Source organism: Dipodomys spectabilis, unplaced genomic scaffold (genome assembly GCF_019054845.1).
Source record: "Dipodomys spectabilis isolate Male_0828 unplaced genomic scaffold, ASM1905484v1 ptg000018l, whole genome shotgun sequence".
Lineage (NCBI taxonomy): Eukaryota > Metazoa > Chordata > Mammalia > Rodentia > Heteromyidae > Dipodomys > Dipodomys spectabilis.
Window position 1 is genome coordinate 2,834,536 of NW_024870695.1, and position 17,200 is coordinate 2,851,735.

At 50.4% G+C, this 17,200-nt stretch overlaps 1 protein-coding gene across 2 annotated transcripts in view; it reads right to left on the reverse strand.

Moving 5' to 3' along the window:
- Window positions 1-17,200, reverse strand: part of Pemt (phosphatidylethanolamine N-methyltransferase) — a 72,847-nt gene that overhangs the window by 40,929 nt on the left and 14,718 nt on the right. The window lies entirely within an intron of this gene.

Here is a 17,200-nt window from a genome sequence, read left to right on the forward strand (position 1 = left end):
CATCCTAGGAGCAAAAGCAATGCTCTTCTGTTGGATGTGGAAGTTTCTCAGTCTTCTAGGCCAACAGATGGGAGATGCAACCCCATCTAGCCATGCCACCCAATGCCTGCTTGTCTATACCTGCTCACAGTTTCTCAGAGGCTCCCCAGAGACTCCTCAGAGACTGTGCAAAGCGGGGGGTGGGGGTAATGGAGGAACAGAAAGGACAGCCTGCTCAAAGAAATCTGATCATCCCACCCACTTTTCACAGTGTGGTGTCACTGTCCTGAAAACAGCAAGAGGACAGCACGCTGGGCACAGGGACGTTGTCTCCTTGCTGGGTACAGCCTGGCTTCCAAATACTGTGTTCTGTGCACCTTGTCTCCTCCCCCACCAGAACATTCCTGTGACCCTCAGAGGACGGGGGCGTTCAGGCTCTGGCGCCTGAGGGAGGGGCAGGAGAACAGCATGCTCTTTGCCTGTTCCAGGCCACTGCAGCTCAGGGTCTCTGGGGATGAACTAGTCAGGTTTAAGCATTGCAGGTGCAAAGCTAGAACAGAATGTGGAGCCCCTGTACTCCGGCGCGTGCATCACATTCACAAACCATGCTGGGACAGCCTGCTTCAGGTCACAGGGTCTTAGTCCGTCAGGAACACAGTCCCTTCCCTATTCTGTCATTGTCACAGTATTAGAAGTTCCAGGTCTAAAGGGAGACCCTGCATAGAATGTACACATGGCAAAGGAATAGCATAAGGTGGCTACTTCAGCTGGTTTTTTGTTTTTTTGTTTTTTTGTTTTTTTTTAGCAGGCTGAGTTACAGAATAGACATGGTAGAGTGCTACATAACCATGAAATGAAGATCTGCAGATGTCAATGTAGAAAAATCTCCATATACACTAAGGGCCCTTGCTTGGCATACCTTCAAGGCCAAATCAGAACATGATCTAGCACTTAGGAAACACTAGTAAATGTCAGTTGTTGTGACATGGTCACTGTGCACTTTGTAGTACTGTCGAATCTTCATCACACCCATATATCACCTATTGAAAAATTTTTAAGCCGGGCACTGGTGGCTCATGCCTGTAGTCCTAGCTATTCAGGAGGCTGAGATCTGAAGATTGCGGGTTTTTAGCCAGCCCAGGCAGGAAAATCCATGAGACTCCTATCTCCAATTAACCATTTCCAGGAAACTGGAAGTGGTGCTTTGGTTCAAAGTGGTAGAACACTAGCCTTGAGTGAAAGAGTTCAGGGACAGTGCCCAAGCTCTGAGTTCAAGCCCCATGACTGACCAAAAAAAAATTTTTTTAAATTGTAGTTACTGAAGGAATAACTAGAAACCAACAACTCTGTCCCTGCTGGTGACAGGCAGGTGGCTACAGAGGGTGGCAGGTGTCCATTAGCTAAGTGTGGCCAACATGGGCTATGGTCTCCATGCTCTTAGCCCCACCAAAGGTCATAAATGAGATGCAGGAGAATTTGTCTTGTTCCATCTATCTGTGATTTCACTTTACACTAGGTTCTACTAACCACATGGATGTCCCAAATATGACACGCAGCAGCAGGAAAGGAGAGAGGATGGGTAGGCACTGGGCCCTGTGAGCATCGAGACATGGTGGCTGATGGCAGGTCAGAATCACAGAACACACACAAGGCTCAAGGAATTGACATCAGGGTTACTCATGCAGGTGCCAGGGCCTGAGTCCCAGTGGTCCTGATGGATCTGCTGCTGGTGACCCCCACATCATCATGATGTGGCTGGATTGAGGAGGTCAGGGAACCTATGCATGACTTTGAAAGACTAAACTAGAAAACAAAACAAAATAATGTGGGACACTGGACGTTTCACTAAAAGCTGGAAAATTGTCTGGTACAAAACATCACTCCTGAAGGTCCTAGATAAGCAGTGCTCTCATTTACTTGTGACCCAAACAGCTACCACAGTCCCTCTCTAATCCTCCATCTCTGTGTTCTGCCCCATGGGGAGACAGCCCCTATGAGTAAAACATACCTCATCTGTAGGGACCTTAGACAAACTTGGGTGGTGATGGAATCATGCCTTGTCTCAGGGCCACTATGCTCTGGAGGCCCCCAGGGACAAAATACAAACATGGTGGCCCCACTGGACAATGTGTCCTTTCTCACATGGAAAGGTGCTCTACCTATAATCGCCAGAGGTCAAGGCCATGCTGTCATTCTTCTTTCTTTTTAATTATCCTGCTGCCATCTGGAGAGGGACACCTGAGGTCTAAAATTAGCATCTCACACCTGACTTTGCAAGCTCCCCAGTGGAAGAGGTGTAAATCCTCACTCAGGGACATTGTCTTCTGAACATGCTGCTCCCTCTGCCCTGTTCCCCTTCACTCCCCTCCAGGATCCCTGGGTGTGGGTCACCTACAGAGGTGGGCTGGGGATTCAGTGGAGGCCTTCAGACTGGGGCTAGAAACCTCCTTCTTATATACCAGGACCACACAGCTTTCACCCAGGTGGGAGGGCACCTGGTGGGTGGGGGATTTGAAAGGCTTTAATGTCCCCAAACATGGTATCCTTTGCAGACCCAGTACCATGGGAAGAGGCTAATAGCACTACCTCTTGAAATCCAGGCCATAAAGTCAGACACAGGGACAAAGAACAAGGTCAAGGTCAGAGCTCCAACTTTCAGACATGCACCCCCACCCCTACCTAAAATCCAGTCACCTCTTTTACCTGTTACCTGGCAGGCAGCAAGGAGGTGCCCCCAGGTGGCCATCCTGGCTCAGAGAACAGCACCCTGGGCTTGGCTGTAGACATGTAGGAATGCCTACCCACCCAGAGAAGTCTGGCACTAACAAAGACCCTGGGGGTATCTTACCTCTTGCTGCTGGGGTAACCCTGGACAGATGCTCTCCTCCTGGAATTCTTTCTTCTAAAATATGGGGATGAACTTTCTAGAACTGCCACCTTTTAGGCCTGCATCACCAAAGAGGGAAGGGTAGTGGCCTGTTTGGCCAGGCCTGGACTGGGCAGCTCCAGGGCCAGGGGTTTGAATCTGAACCTCTCTCTCCTTTGGCCCTTGGGACTCTACTCAGTGTTCTGGGTATCTTTGAAAGCCCACCCAGCTTTTAACTGTGCACACTGACCACTGATATCATCATGTCCTAGGAGCCCCAACAGAGCAGGTAAGGAAAGGAGTATGTGCTCTCTGGCTGAAGTCAGGTATGTTTTGTTACCTCATGTTCTCTGGGTGGAAGGTCAACAGGTGGTAGACTGACCCCATTCCTCATTTTGCCCAGGAGTTGTGGGTGCTGAAGACCTGGTTCTCTACAGGTGATGTGCACTATTGTTTGGGCATGATGTGTCCCCAAGGGTTCAAAGGCTGCCAGCTTAGGGCCCAGAGTGGTGATGTGAGAGGTAGTAGACCTGTAAGAGGAGGGACCTATTGGAAGGTACTTAGGTCATTGGAGCCATGCCCTCAGAAGCTCTCATGGGACCCAGTCAGTTGTTATTAATACAAAAGAGGACTAGCTGGGTGCCAGTAGCTCACGCCTATAACCACAGCGATTCAGGAGGCTGAAATCTGAGATCATGGTTTGAAGCCAGCCCTGGCAGGAAACTCTGTGAGACTCTTAACTCCAATTTACCACCAGAAAACCTGAAGTAGTGCTGTGTCTCAAATTGGTAAAGTGCTAGCCTCAAGCAAAAAAAAAAAAAAAAAGCTCAGGGACAGCACCTAGGCCTTGAGTTCAAGTCCTGCAACAACAACCAAAAAAAAAAAAGAGGACCAATTCCATGTGGTATTAGGCAAACAGTTCCTGAGCTTTAGAAGTATCAGGCGCCCAAGCTCAGCAATGAGCCTAACTAACACCACTCCCTCACCAAGAGAAAGCGAGACACAAGCAGGATCCACGCATGCCAAAGGCAGAGGCAGGCGGGGCTTAGACCTCAGCACAGGGTAAGAAAATGACTAAGGAGCTCAGAGGCAGGTAAGAGAGCTCTACCCAGACCCTAAGTTTACTAAAAACTCCTGATCCTTCTGATCCTCAAGGCACTAATTTGGGGTAACTTGCCAGGAGTCCCACTGCTTGAGAGAAGGGCCCAGAGCCACTAGAAAATCACTTCCTTGAAGTGGGTCCTGTGGGCCTCTAAACACACACACACACACACACATACACACACACACACACACACACAGACCCTGAAGCCTCTCCTCCCTCCTCTCAAAGCAGCAGGAACTGAGAAGATAAAAGGCCTTTTATTGCTAAAAAGATTCTCTGGGGACCAGGGGTGATGCTGTTAATGGGAGCCTCGGATACATTTGCAGACACACAGACTCATAGTGCTGACCTGCACAGCGGGCTCTCATCTTTACCTAAGAGCAAGACAGAGGGAGACAGCCAGGAATCCCTCAGTCCTGGCAGATCTCAGAACCCTGCCAGAGGCATTACTGGGTCTTCCTCCACCTCCCTCCAGCCATGCTTCTCTCAGAGCCCTTGCCCTCCCCACAGCCCCTCCTGGCCTCTGCACAGCCTGCAGCTGACCCTTATTACCTGCCCACTGTGCCCCACCTGAGACATATCCAGCACTAGCCACCTTTCCTCCTGGGATTCTGCTGCATGAAGCACAAGCCCACTTAATCACCCTGAACTACACTTGGTAGTCTTTGTTTCCTGGTCCCTAGCTTCTTTATTAAAAGGAGATGAGGAGCTGACAGTAAACAAAGGAAGAAGAGAAGCAGAAAATGCTGGTGCACAAAGAGCCCTGCAGGGCATGCAGGGTAGGGACCAAGGTAGCCATGGACACTCAGGCAGGGGAAGCCAACGGGGACGGGTCAGCAGACTGCAACACAGGCTCCTTGGGCATCTCTAACGCTAGTAGCTCCCATCACAACAGTGCTGTCCCCAGGCAAACACCGGGGAAATGGCTGCTGAATGAGTAAAGATCTAAAGCAAAAGGCCAGCCATGGTAGGGCATATCTACAGTGTCAGCTACTCAGGAGGCTGAGGTGAGAGAATCTTGTCTCACAAGCAAAACAAAGCACCAAAGCAAATCTCAGTAGGACTGAGGTTTGGGGATGGGTCCAGGGCAGCACAGTGTTTGGTGGGCTGGGCCAGGCACCAGAGCCTCAAGTGGGTGAGTGGCACCTCAGTTGGCTTCCTGATGCATGCAGAACCATCAGAGGAGCAGGAGGAGACCCTGACCAAAGCCCAGCTGAGCAAAAGGCTGACTTCCTGCCCCACAAAGGTCTCTGGTCCTTTATGTATGACAGGATGATGAGCCTCTCTTTTGTGTGCCTGGGGCTTGGGTGCCCACCAAGAAAGCTGTCCATCAGAGGTCCTCTGCTATTTCCAAATGTGTCTTGACTTGCCCAGCTATCCTGTGAATCCCTATTATGGCTGTAGAGACCTTCTTCCTGAGACTGAAGGCAGCTCCTGTTCGCTCACTTCACCCTGTGTCCTCACAGCCTCAGTAAAGCAGGCAGCCATTATCACACACTCCAGAGGCCTCATGACCCACCTAGTGCCACAGCTAGCACATGGTTCAGGCCAGGCTGCCCCCTCTACACCCTCCTGGCAGGACCGGAACTATTAGGGATAGCCTGAGTGGGAACTATGTGTGTAGGCCCTGCCTCCAGGTCAACATCTTTGTGCCTGTTTCTCAGAAGAAGAAACTGAGGCTGAGGGTAGGCAGCACCAGGACTGAACAGAGACAGCCTATCTAAGGCCAATGCTGAGGAAAGGTCCTGGCATGCACAGAGGGATGGGGGTGTCCTCGCTGGGAGTGAGATGCTGCAATTGTTCAGAGGAGGGTGGGGTTAGGATGAAGATTGATCTGGTGGATGAAGAGGAATCAGGTAGGCATGTGGGGGGACAAAGGGGCTGGGATGGGTAAGCACTGGGAGATGCTGGTCACTGTAGGGGCACAACTTCCAGGTAAACCTAAGCACAGTGTAGCCACAGAAGCCTGAGGGTATGAGCTCCCATGTAGCTACCCCTCCAGTCAAGAGACAGGGAGAGAGGCTAAGGGGGTGAGCTGGCTGCTCCCAGCCAGCCAGAACTGTGATTGGGGCTGGAGCCAACTGCAGACTCCCTGTCCAGTGCTCTCCACCAGGCAACTCTGACCCTCTGGGGTCATCACAGCAGTTATATTCTCCTCCAGGCAGCTCAGACCCTTGGAGCTCCGCGTGGCCGAGATGTGGCCTTACCTGGCCAGTTTCCTAGGAGACTGTGGTTGAGCTGTGTTTCTTGTCCAGCAGCTTCTGCACCTGACCTGGCCATGGGCTAGTTAGCTCCTGATAAAGGCAGACCGGAAACCTTCCAGCATATGAGAGGAAATGGTTGAGTCCAGGGGAGGCAGGGGTAGAAGGTTCACAGATGAGCCCTGGGCTATGTGGGCCTATGTGGAAGGCAGGCACCAGCATAGTAACTGACCCCACCCATGCCATCCCCAGCTGTGGGCCAGGACCTAGGTCCTGCCCTTGGTATATACACAATCTGAATCCATCACCAAACAAAAACCAAGGTGGGTGCCCAGAATGGTGGCACACACCTGTAATCTCAGCTACTTAGGAGATGAAGATTGTGATGATTGAGGTCAGAGGCCATTGTCAAGCAAAGAGAGAGAAAGAGAGAGAGACAGAGAGAGAGAGAGAGAGACAGAGAGAGAGAGAGAGACTTTATCTGAAAAAAATAACTAAAGTAAAACAAAGCTAGAGGCATGGTTCAGATCACAGCTTATTTAGCAAGCTCTAACAAAAGTGGCAATTGTCTGGGGAAGAAACTGAGGCACAGAGAAAGACATTAACTTGCCCCAAGCCCCACAGTAAATCAGCAGTGCAGACTGGACTGAGATTGGCTGGTGCAAACCCACATCGTTACTAGCTACCACATGGAGCCCAGGGTATTGTAAGAGAAAGACCGGGAGAAGAAGGGTACAGAGCCCAGATTGGTGGGGGGAGCTCAGAGCTAAATCCTACAAACGTCAGCTGTTAACCAGACAGCATCTGAGGAAAAGCCTGGCAGTGCCAAGAAGCAATGAAGTGATTGGCTGAGGGATCTCCAGAATACCAACATGCCCACACTCGGCCACCCTGCCCAATGCCAGGTGCAAGGCAGTGCCAGTCTCACCCTGTCATCCCTTTCCAACTCCACCCCTTCCCTGCATATAGCCCTTCACTGCCTTTGGCCAACCCTGAGTCCAGGCCGGGCATGGTACAAAGTAAAGGACTCAGTAACCAGATACAGGGAGCCTGTTGACCCCCTCTTCTCCTTTCTCTTTAAGTCAGATCCTACTTACCCACAGAGGCCTCACAGCATCAGCAGGACCCATGTCACCACATGTTTACTTGGCACCCATGGGGTGGACTCTGGGGACAACAGCCATGCAACGCTCACCCTTGTGCATGGTACTACCCTGAGTACTGTTCAAATGGCATGTCTTTCCTTTCCTTTTTTTTCTGTGCCATTACTGGGGTTTGAACTCAGGGCCTGAGTGCTGTATCTTAATTGTTGTTTTGTTTTGTTCAAGGCTGGCATTCTACCACTTGAGCCACAGCTCCACTTCTGGCCTTCTGTTGATTAATTGGACCTAAGTCTCAGGGTCTTTGCCACCCCAGCTGGCTTTGAACCATGACCCTCAGATCTCGGTCTCCTGTGTAGCTAGGATTATAGGCATGGGCCACAGGCACTCACCTAAAGAAACATTTCATGCCCAACCTTCATCATACCCCTAGCAGGAGCAGCCTAGCTAACTAAGCCCAGAAGAAGCTGGAAGTGAAACACAGACAGGCAAGGTCCGGGGCTGGATGGCTGGCCTGCTGTTTGGTCTAAGTCCTCTCTATAGAGGCCTGGGCAGGCTCCTCAGAAGAACCACACAGGTGAGATCCACAGCCGGAGCCAGACAGCTAGGTTGATGTGAGAAGAGGCAACAGACTAGTGTAGAAGCTGCTGATCTGGCTCCAGGCACAGACCTCACCCCAGCCTCCGCCACCTTTGTGGGGAACTGCTGTTCCCAAACCCTCATGCAGAGGAGAAGCCAGGAATCCTGCCTGGGGCCCTCTGCTCAGAGGCCCATCCGCAGGACAGACCTGTGTGTGCCCAAAAGCCAACGGAGGGATGGGAAGAAGACCTACAACTGCATCAAGCTCCTGAGGATGACTAGGAAGGACTCGGAAGCCTGAAGGACATAAAGACACCCCTTCCATGTGGCTGCCTCACGTGGACAGCCCACGTGAGCCACTTCCCACAGGAAGTCTCACGTGCGGTCAAAATATTGACACAGGCAAGTGCATACTGGCCTGGAAGTCAGACTGTTGGAAAGCTATTGTGGGGCACATGCAGACATCAAGCTCCAGAGGGGAATGGGATGGGGAAACTGGCAGCTAGTGCTTGCATGATCTTTCTGCCAGCAGGGCCTGGCATCCAGGGCAGGCCATGCAGCCACGTGGGAGAACGTAACACACTCATGCCCTAGGTAGTGCAGGTGTGCATTTGTGCATGAGCATGCTCTCGTGGGAGTATGTAGAGGGCAGGTGAGAGGGGGAAGCTCAGAGATCAGAAGCCCAACTGCTAGGCCCAGCTCTGCACTCACAGCTGTGTGATCCAGGCAAATGGAGTAACTTCTCTGATCCACAGTGGCCATTTCTGTAAAACTTGGGGTGGACCCCTCTGGGGGCAGTCAAGTGGAACTGGCTCTGATCATAACAAGAACATAGTTAGCAGAGAATCATAACAATGACATACTGTGACTATCAGGGCAGAGCTATTCATCACAGAGCACTGGGGAAGCCACTGTCTTCTGCCCCTGTTCATATGGCTGCTTAGCCCCTTTACCACAGGCTGGATTCCCTCCCCCCCCCGCCATCCCACCCTCAAAGGCAGAGGGGATGATGCCCAGGAACAAGAAAGGCCCACTGAGTTCAACCAGTCCCCTTGCTGGCATCCAGCTTCCCAGGTAGCCTCACCTACCTGACAAGCGACAGACAGCAAATACAGCTATACACAGCCACACACACACAGCAACTTCTCATCACCTTTCCCAGAAGAAAAGCACCACATCTTAACATCTTCCCCTTCTACGGGAAGGAAGCCTTGGGGGAAGAGAAGGCTGGTGGCCCAGACTCCCGCCCTGGACACATCATAACTAGGACAGCCTGGCTGGGGATAAAACTGATAGGAATACAGTGTTGACTTGTATGGTGATGTAAGAATGAAATCATGACTAACATAAGCCAATATTTTTTTAATCCCCTCCTTGAAATTCTCCTGTAGAATCAAAATTGGCTTCCACAGTAGGCCAGGATCAGAAAATAAACTAGTACTGCCATGACAAACAGTAGAAGTTCCTCAAGAAGCTAAAAATTAAAGATAGACCTACTGTATAATTCAGTAATTGCACTACTGTGTACACAGACAAAGGAAATGAAATCAGTAGGTCAAAGAGACACCTGCACTATGAACAACAGCTAAGATAGGGATTCAGCTCAATTGGATAAAGATGTGACATATAAACTATGGGATATTATTCGGCCATTAAAAAATGAATGAAATCCTATCACTTATGGGAGAATGGTTAGAACTGGTGAAAGAAGCCAGGCACAGAAAGGCACTCACCTGACAGAATTTCTGTCATAGGAATAGAAAGCAGAATAAAGATGACTGGAGGTGGAGAAGGAGAGAGGAGAAGGTAGGAAGAGGGGAGAGGAGAAAAAGCAACTACCAAAACAGTTAGGAGCTGGGCCTGGTGGTTCATGCCTGTAATCCTATCTACTCAGGTGGCTGAGATCTGAGAATTGAAGTTCAAAGCAGGAAAGTCAATGAGACTCTTATCTCTAATTAACCACCAGAAAACCAGAAGTGGCACTGTGGCTTGAAGTGGTGGAATGCTTGCCTTGAGCAAAAGAGCTCAGGGACAGCACCCAGATCCTGAGTTCCAGCCCCACCACTGACAAAAAAAAAAACAAACCCACACACACAGGGAGAAGCACTAGGTTCTGGTGCTCTACAGCATAAGAAAGTAACTATAATCCATAACTGTTTATTGCACATTTTCTCAGGAACTAGAAGGGAGGAGTTGGAAGACTCCCAACACAAGCAATGATGAGTATATAAGGAGATAGAATCATTCATTACTCTGACAAACAGAATATATTGTATCAAATTATCATACTCTACCGAATAAATATGTACAGTTATTATGTGTTGACTACAAGAAAACCGAAACTGCGGGCTGGGAAGGTGGCTCAGTGGTAGACCGCTTGCCTTGCATGCGTGAGGCCCTGGGTTCGATTCCTCAGTACCACATAAGCAGAGAAAAAAAAAGCCGGAAGTGGCGCTGTGGCTCAAGTGGTAGAGCGCTAGCCTTGAGCTGAAGAGCTGAGGGACAGCGCCCAGGCCCAGAGTTCAGGCCCCACGACCGGAAAAAAAAAAAAAGAAAAGAACACCGAACTGGGATAAGAAAGAACACAGAAGGTCAGGCTCTGTCAAGACTCTGGTGGGTATCCCTCCTTAACTCCAAACATCTCCCTTTACAGCTAGAGGAGCTCTCCAGAAAGGCAGAAATGTGTGATCCCAGCACAGCAGGGGCTGACCAGGCCCAGCACCACCACTCCCTGGAGCCATGTTATGCTCCTCCTCCAGGAAAGAGGCACCTTTACCCAGTCCTCCCTTCTGACACAGGGCCCAGCTCAGGGCATCTATGAGTGGTTCTGATCCTTCCCTTAGCTTCCAGGAGCTCTCAGACTGGGAGGAAGTAAACATACATTTGCCAGGAGGAGTGCCCAGAAGCACGGGTAGGCAGTGTAAGGGCTCAGCCAAAAACCAGGGCTCAGGGAAGCCTAGCTGAAGGAGGGGCAAGCAGCTCTCAGGTAGGGCAGTAGAAGCCTCTCTAGGAAAAGGGAACAGAATCTGCAAAGACATGGAGGCACATGCAGAATGGGAGTGAATCAGGTAGCTAGAGTTCTGGGAGATGTCACAAGAAATGCAGACCTGGGTCATGAAAGTAGTTTTCAAACCAGGACACCTAAACTGAAGGTGACCAGGATCTATAGAAGCTCAAAAGCAGAGATGTAGCTCAATGGCTTGCTTAGCATGCGTGAGGCCTTGAATTCAATAAGGGAAGAAAGGAAAAGGAGAGAGAAGGGAGATAGGAAGAGAAGGATGGAGGGAAAGGTCAAGGTCTGCTGGGAATACAGAGGATTAAAAAAAAAAAAAAGGCCCTCACCTGGTGCCGATGGCTCACACTGGTAATCCTAGCTATTCAGGAGGCTGAGATCTGAGGATTGTGGTTCAAAGCCAGACTGGGCTGCAAAGTCTGTGAGATTCTTATCTCCAATTAACTACCAAAAAGCCAGAAGTGAAGCTGTGGCTTAAAGTAGTAGAGCGCTAGCCTGGAGCACAAATGTTCAGGGATAGTGTTCAGGTGCTGATTTCAAGCCCTAGTACAGGCACAGAGAAACAAAACAAAACCAAAACTCCCCTGACCCCCCTATTTCCTCTCCCTTGCTCCTTATGCACAGGAAGGATCCCAAGAGATCATCTACACACATCCAAGCGACTCCAGTTCCCCTGACTCCACACATGCTCTTGTAGGGGGTAGCTACCTATGCCAGCCAGAATCGAAAATAGTCAGAAGGGAAGACATACTTGAATCTATTCCACCCAACATGCACTTCCCCCAAGATGTTGCAAGTGCAGGTTTAAACCATCAGGGACCTGGAGGCAGGAGGAGGCAGACTAACACCAGCTCCCTAAGGTTTGCCTGGCTTAGAGGGAGGAGAGAGCTCTCTCCCTCACTTCCTTTTGTCCTTGACTATGTCACTATGAGCCATCCTGGCCAAAAAAAAAAGCTGTGTGCTGACCCAGTTTGAGACACCTTGTCATCATACTTCATCCTTCCATTATTGGGACACGACAATGCTAAAGTTAGCCCTGGTGCTGACGGCCGGCACTGGCTCGTTTTCAGGTGGGAGGGGTCATGGGGTGGCAAGCCGGGCTGTTTCCAGCTAAAAACACACTTTTGCTGCCTGGCTCTGGCTCATCTGCCCTGGGAGATCTTTGCACCTGAGCCAACATCAAGGGCCAAGAGGAGCAGCCTGGGTCTCTCTTGACCAGAAGTGACTTTCTCTGGCCATGGTCTAAGGCTAGACTTGCCATTAGTTCTGAGTGATCCAGCTTTGAGCATAGCATGATCAGAGCTAGAGGTTTGGGGCTGGAGAGGGGTACCATGGTGCCTCAGGGGGCATTGGTCAGAAAGGACAAGTGGCTAGAAAACACTGTCCCCTCAGAGCCAAGGTCTCAGTCGGGCCTAGTGAGCCAGCTGGCTTCACTCAGAGAAAAAGTCTTTGGCTGACATAGCCTATGCCAGCCAGCCCAGTTCAGGTCAGCACCCACACAATCCAAGATGTGCCTGGCAGGGAAGGGTGTCTTCTGGTCCCAAGCACTGCCTCAGAGCCCAATGGATCCATGGCTATGCCCTGGGAGCAGGTTCGTAAGTCAGAGGGGAGCAGGGATCCATAGAGCTCTTAGTTCACACCCCAGCCTGAATTCCCTAGCTGCAGGAGTGAGGCAGATATACACCCATATCCATGCACATGCAACATACAACACATACACCTGCAGCCTCCAGCACACAATCTGGGTGGCAGGCCAGCACCCAGGGTTCTCCTGCCACCTCACACATGCTCTGACTTTATCTTCCCTTGGGCTTACAAATCTGGCTCCCAGGGTATGGCTATGGACCCACTGGACTTGGGCCTGTGCTCCCTCCCTGTCTCCTCTCCCCTGCTGTCACTTCTTTTTTTCCTGATCTCACCTCTCCCTTTCACTCACCTCCTCATGCCTGTCCTCTGTTTCCCCATTACTTCCTCCTGGGAGTCTGGAGAGCAAATTGTCCTTTGCCCACAGCGCCATCTACTGACCAGCCACCCTTGAAGCTCCCTCCAAGGTAGCTGCCACCAGCCCAGGAGCCATGGGCCCTGGGAGTCAAATACCCCACCATAGATACCTCCATCCCAGATAATCTGGCCTCCCAGAGGGAAAATTATCCTCTTCCCAAACTTGCTATCCAGATGAGGTAACTACTAGCCTGGACTGACCAGGACTGAGGGGCTATAGGTTAGCAGGATTCTCTGGCTACATAAAAAACAACAACAACAAGCAAACTGTCCTTGGTAAACAGATTAACTGCCCTGAAAGAGACCAGGGCCAAAGCTGGATCCTGCTGTGGTGTGAGAGTTGGAGCTACTCCGCTCCTCACCCAGGAGTACCTAAAGAACTGCCCTAGCCCCTGGTATGCCCCTCAGGAAAGGAAAGCAGGGCAAGGTGTGGAGGGTGCTGCACACTGTCCTTGAGAGGGGCTGGGCTCCCAAGGGAAAGCAGGACAACAATCACAGAAGATTCCTGGCAGGGTTGCAGGGCTTGGACCAAGGTTCTGGTCAAAGACAGAAATTCAGACAAGGGGAAGAGCCCCTCTATGTTCCCTACGTAACATCTGACCTTCTCCCACCCTTATCACAGCTTTCACTGCACACAGATGTGTGCTCCAAGAGAATGTGCGCATATAGCACAGCGCCTGGAACACATCAGGCCTCAGTATCTGCCAACTATGTGGGTGTCAGACAGAGGAAGAGAAGCACATGGAGAAGAGAGCCAGGAGGGCTGCAAGGGAACCCAGGGAGGCCGACATCAAGGACAGCAAGCCACAGTGAAAAACTCCCCCTCCCCCTGGGGGTGGGGTCCCTCAGGAACAAGTGGAGGAGCTATCTCAACTGTAAACTCTGATACCCACAGTGGGCACCACCCGGCCTAAAGATACTGAAGCACTTTGCCAGCTATAGCCCAGACAGGCTCTAGAATAGATGGCCCAGCTCGGAGACCAGCCAGCATCCTCCTCACCACCAGCAGGGTTTGGCACACACTAAGGCCTCAATACATATTTGAAGAATACATGAATGAACCTCTTTGCTCTGGTTTGCTCGTGATTTAAGTGTGTCCCCCCCACACACAAAGATACATCATGAGGTGATGGGACTTCCAAGAGGGACTTTGTGCGAGGTGGTAGCTCATGGAGAGCTGCCCGGGGAAGCAACTGATGCTGATCTCACTGGACTGAGTTAGTTTTCATAACAATGGGTCACCCTGCACTTGCCTCCTTCTCCGTTGACCATTTCCTTTTCTGTTTCTCTGTCACATTTTTTTTTTTTTATGCCTATACTGGGGCCTGGGCACTGTCCCTTAGCTTTTTTGCTCAAGGCTGGCACTCTAGCATTTGAGCCACAGCTCCACTTCTGGCTTTTTTTTGGGGGGGGGGGGAGCGTTGGGGAGAAGTCCTGGGGCTTGAACTCAGGACCTAGGTACTGAGCTTTTTTTTTTCCCCCTTAAGGCTAGCTCTTTACCATTTGAGCCACAGCTCTACTTTTAGCTTTTTTGTGGTTAATTGGAGATAAGAAACTTATGGCTTTCCTGCCCAGGCTGGCTTCACACCACAATCCTCACATCTCAACCTCCTGAGGATTAAAAGCTTGAGCCACTGGTGCCCAGGTCCATTTCTGGCTTTTGCTGGCTAATTGGAAATTAGTCTCACAGGCTTTCCTGCCAGGACTGGCTTGGAATTGTGATCCTCAGATCTCAGCCTCCTGAGTAGTTTAGGATTACAGACATGAGCCACAGGTACCCAGCCTCTCCAGCTCATTTTTCTGTAGATAGGAGGGGGCCCTTCCCAGGACACTATGTTATTTGGACACTGGCTACCAGGTGAGCCAGCTAACTACCCCCCTTTTTTTTTTAATAAAGTATCCAGCTTCTAGTATAGAACAATAACAAACCAATATACTCTTCAAGTCCCAGTTTCCAAAGGGAGTAAGAGTAACATTTTGCTGTGGAGACTCATTGAAATACTTCATGAATATGCATTGTACAAGGCATGTGTATGGTAATCTGTCCAATACCAACAATCAGTAAAATTTCATAACTGTTCTGTAAGTGCTTTCACAGATAGGGCTTCTTTCTTGCTCCTAGTGAAGCTTCTCGTCACCCCCACAACCAGCGCCCAACCCCCGCCCCCACGCCTGCCCCCATCCCACTTCCCCTGCCTCCAGATGCTGTCTGCAGCTCCCCTGGGCATCCAGCCACAAAACTGCAATTCTATGTTGCTCTTCTCATTCTGAAATGACTTTGAAGGGTTTGCTCTTTCCCCCACTATGACGATAAACTTTTTTTTCAAAGTGAGGCAAATCAAAAACATATGACTGAAGAAAAAAATCCCACTAACGGCACACATAGAAAGTCAAGCAGAGCCCTCTCCCAGTCTTTCTGTGGGGCTGTTTTGTACGTCCTTGAGGGCTAAGATGCGGCTTCAACATGAAGTATGCAGTGGAAGGGTGACACTGATCAGACGCACTGTACTCACAAAATGAAACCCCTTTATAGCTATGAAGGTTTTTTTATTAATTGTGAAAATACATACAGAGGGGTTACAGTTACATGAGCAAGGTAATGAGTACATTTCTTATCAAGCATTGTTGCCTCCTCCTTTGTTTCCCCCTACCGTCCCTTCCCATCTCTTCCCCCACCCCACTCCCCCCACCATGAAGGATTTTTTTTTAATTTATTGTTATTTTTTTGTCGGTCATGGGGCTTGAACTCTGGGCTTGGGCACTGTCCCTCAGCTCTTCAGCTCAAGGCGAGCGCTCTACCACTTGAGCTACAGCGCCACTTCTGGTTTTCTGGTGGTTTATTGGAGACAGGAGTCTCACGGTCTTTCCTGCCTGGACTGGCTTTGAACCATGATCCTCAGATTTGCCTCCTGAGTAGCTAAGATTATAGGTGTGAGCCACCAGCGCCTGGCAGGATTTTTTAAGAGAGGAAAATAAAATAAAATGGATTTTTGTTTTGTTTTGTTTTTGGGTCCAGTCATGGGGCCTGAACTCTGGGCCTGGGCGCTGTCCTTCAGCTCTTCAGCTCAAGGCTAGCACTCTACCACTTGAGCCACAGCGCCACTCTGGCTTTTTTTCTTTTTGCTTATGTGGTGCTGAGGAATCAAACCCAGGGCCTCATGCATGCAAGGCAAGTGCTCTACCACTGAGCCACCTTCCCAGCCCCTGGATTTTTTTTTTTTTTTAGTGCAAAACATATGATAGGAAGGGCCATCAGGAAATGACCAAAGGAGCTGTGCAAGATGGAAAGCATCCCCTGGACCTGCTGTGAAGGTAGAGTCAGGTGTCCAGAGAACAGGATCTATCTAGCTGTAAGCATAGCAGATGGAGAAGCCTGAGGCCAGGAAGCAGCATACATACCCTGGACCAATGGCCTTCTCAATAAATACCCTGCATTGCTTTGCTCTGGCTCCTGTGACAAATTGCCATAAACTTAAAACAACAGAAATGTATCCTCTCATGGTTTTAGTGGCCATTAGGTTGAAGCCTGTGCCTTTTTCCGTGGGGGTGCATAGGACGTACATGCAGTGGAAATGGGAGATAATGGACACAGACAAGGTCAAGCTGACAGCACTAAGTACTTTGGATGCCCATACTTGCTGAGAGGCCATGTCAGTGGGTCAGGGCCAGTGCTGACAAAACCCAGGCCTCACACTTGGAGACCCAGCCTTCTCAAGATCAAGGAGCAATCACTGCCTATTCCCTTACTCCCTGGCCTTGACGCCACCTCAAGACCCGTCCCTTCCCTCTTGAATAGATAGGTCCAGTGTGTTCAGGGAAGTGGGGGCAGCACATCCAGAATGCAGCTGCTGCTTTGAGATGAGCAGTCCCTGCCCCCATTGTGCTTACCCCCACAGGGAGAAAAGTCCCAAGTCATAAGCCATGCCATGTTCTGCCCCGGGACTAAGGGCTCACCTTTAATTTAAAAAAAAAAGAAAGAAAGAAAAAACAGCCAGGAACAGCATGCCGCTAGTGTGGAACTCAGTCTTCCGAAGATTGGCCTCCAGGGTGATCACAGGTTGTCCAATGCTCTGCCTCAGCAAGCCCAAACACTGGCTGAGCCCCAGTTGGACCTCAGCTGGACCCCCGCCTTGACTGTACTGAGAAGGAGGCTGGGAAGCAGCTCTAAGAGCACCCTGCAGAGCTGGCCATGGCGGCCAGTGGGCAGAGACCTCAGCCTCTCCTACAATCAGTGGATGGTAGGCCCTATGGAAAGGCCACTGTAAAGCTGGGTGCCAATGGGTCACACCTGTTATCCTAGCTACTCAGGAGGCTGAGATCTGAAGATCTCAGTCTAAAGCCAGCCTGGATTAGAAA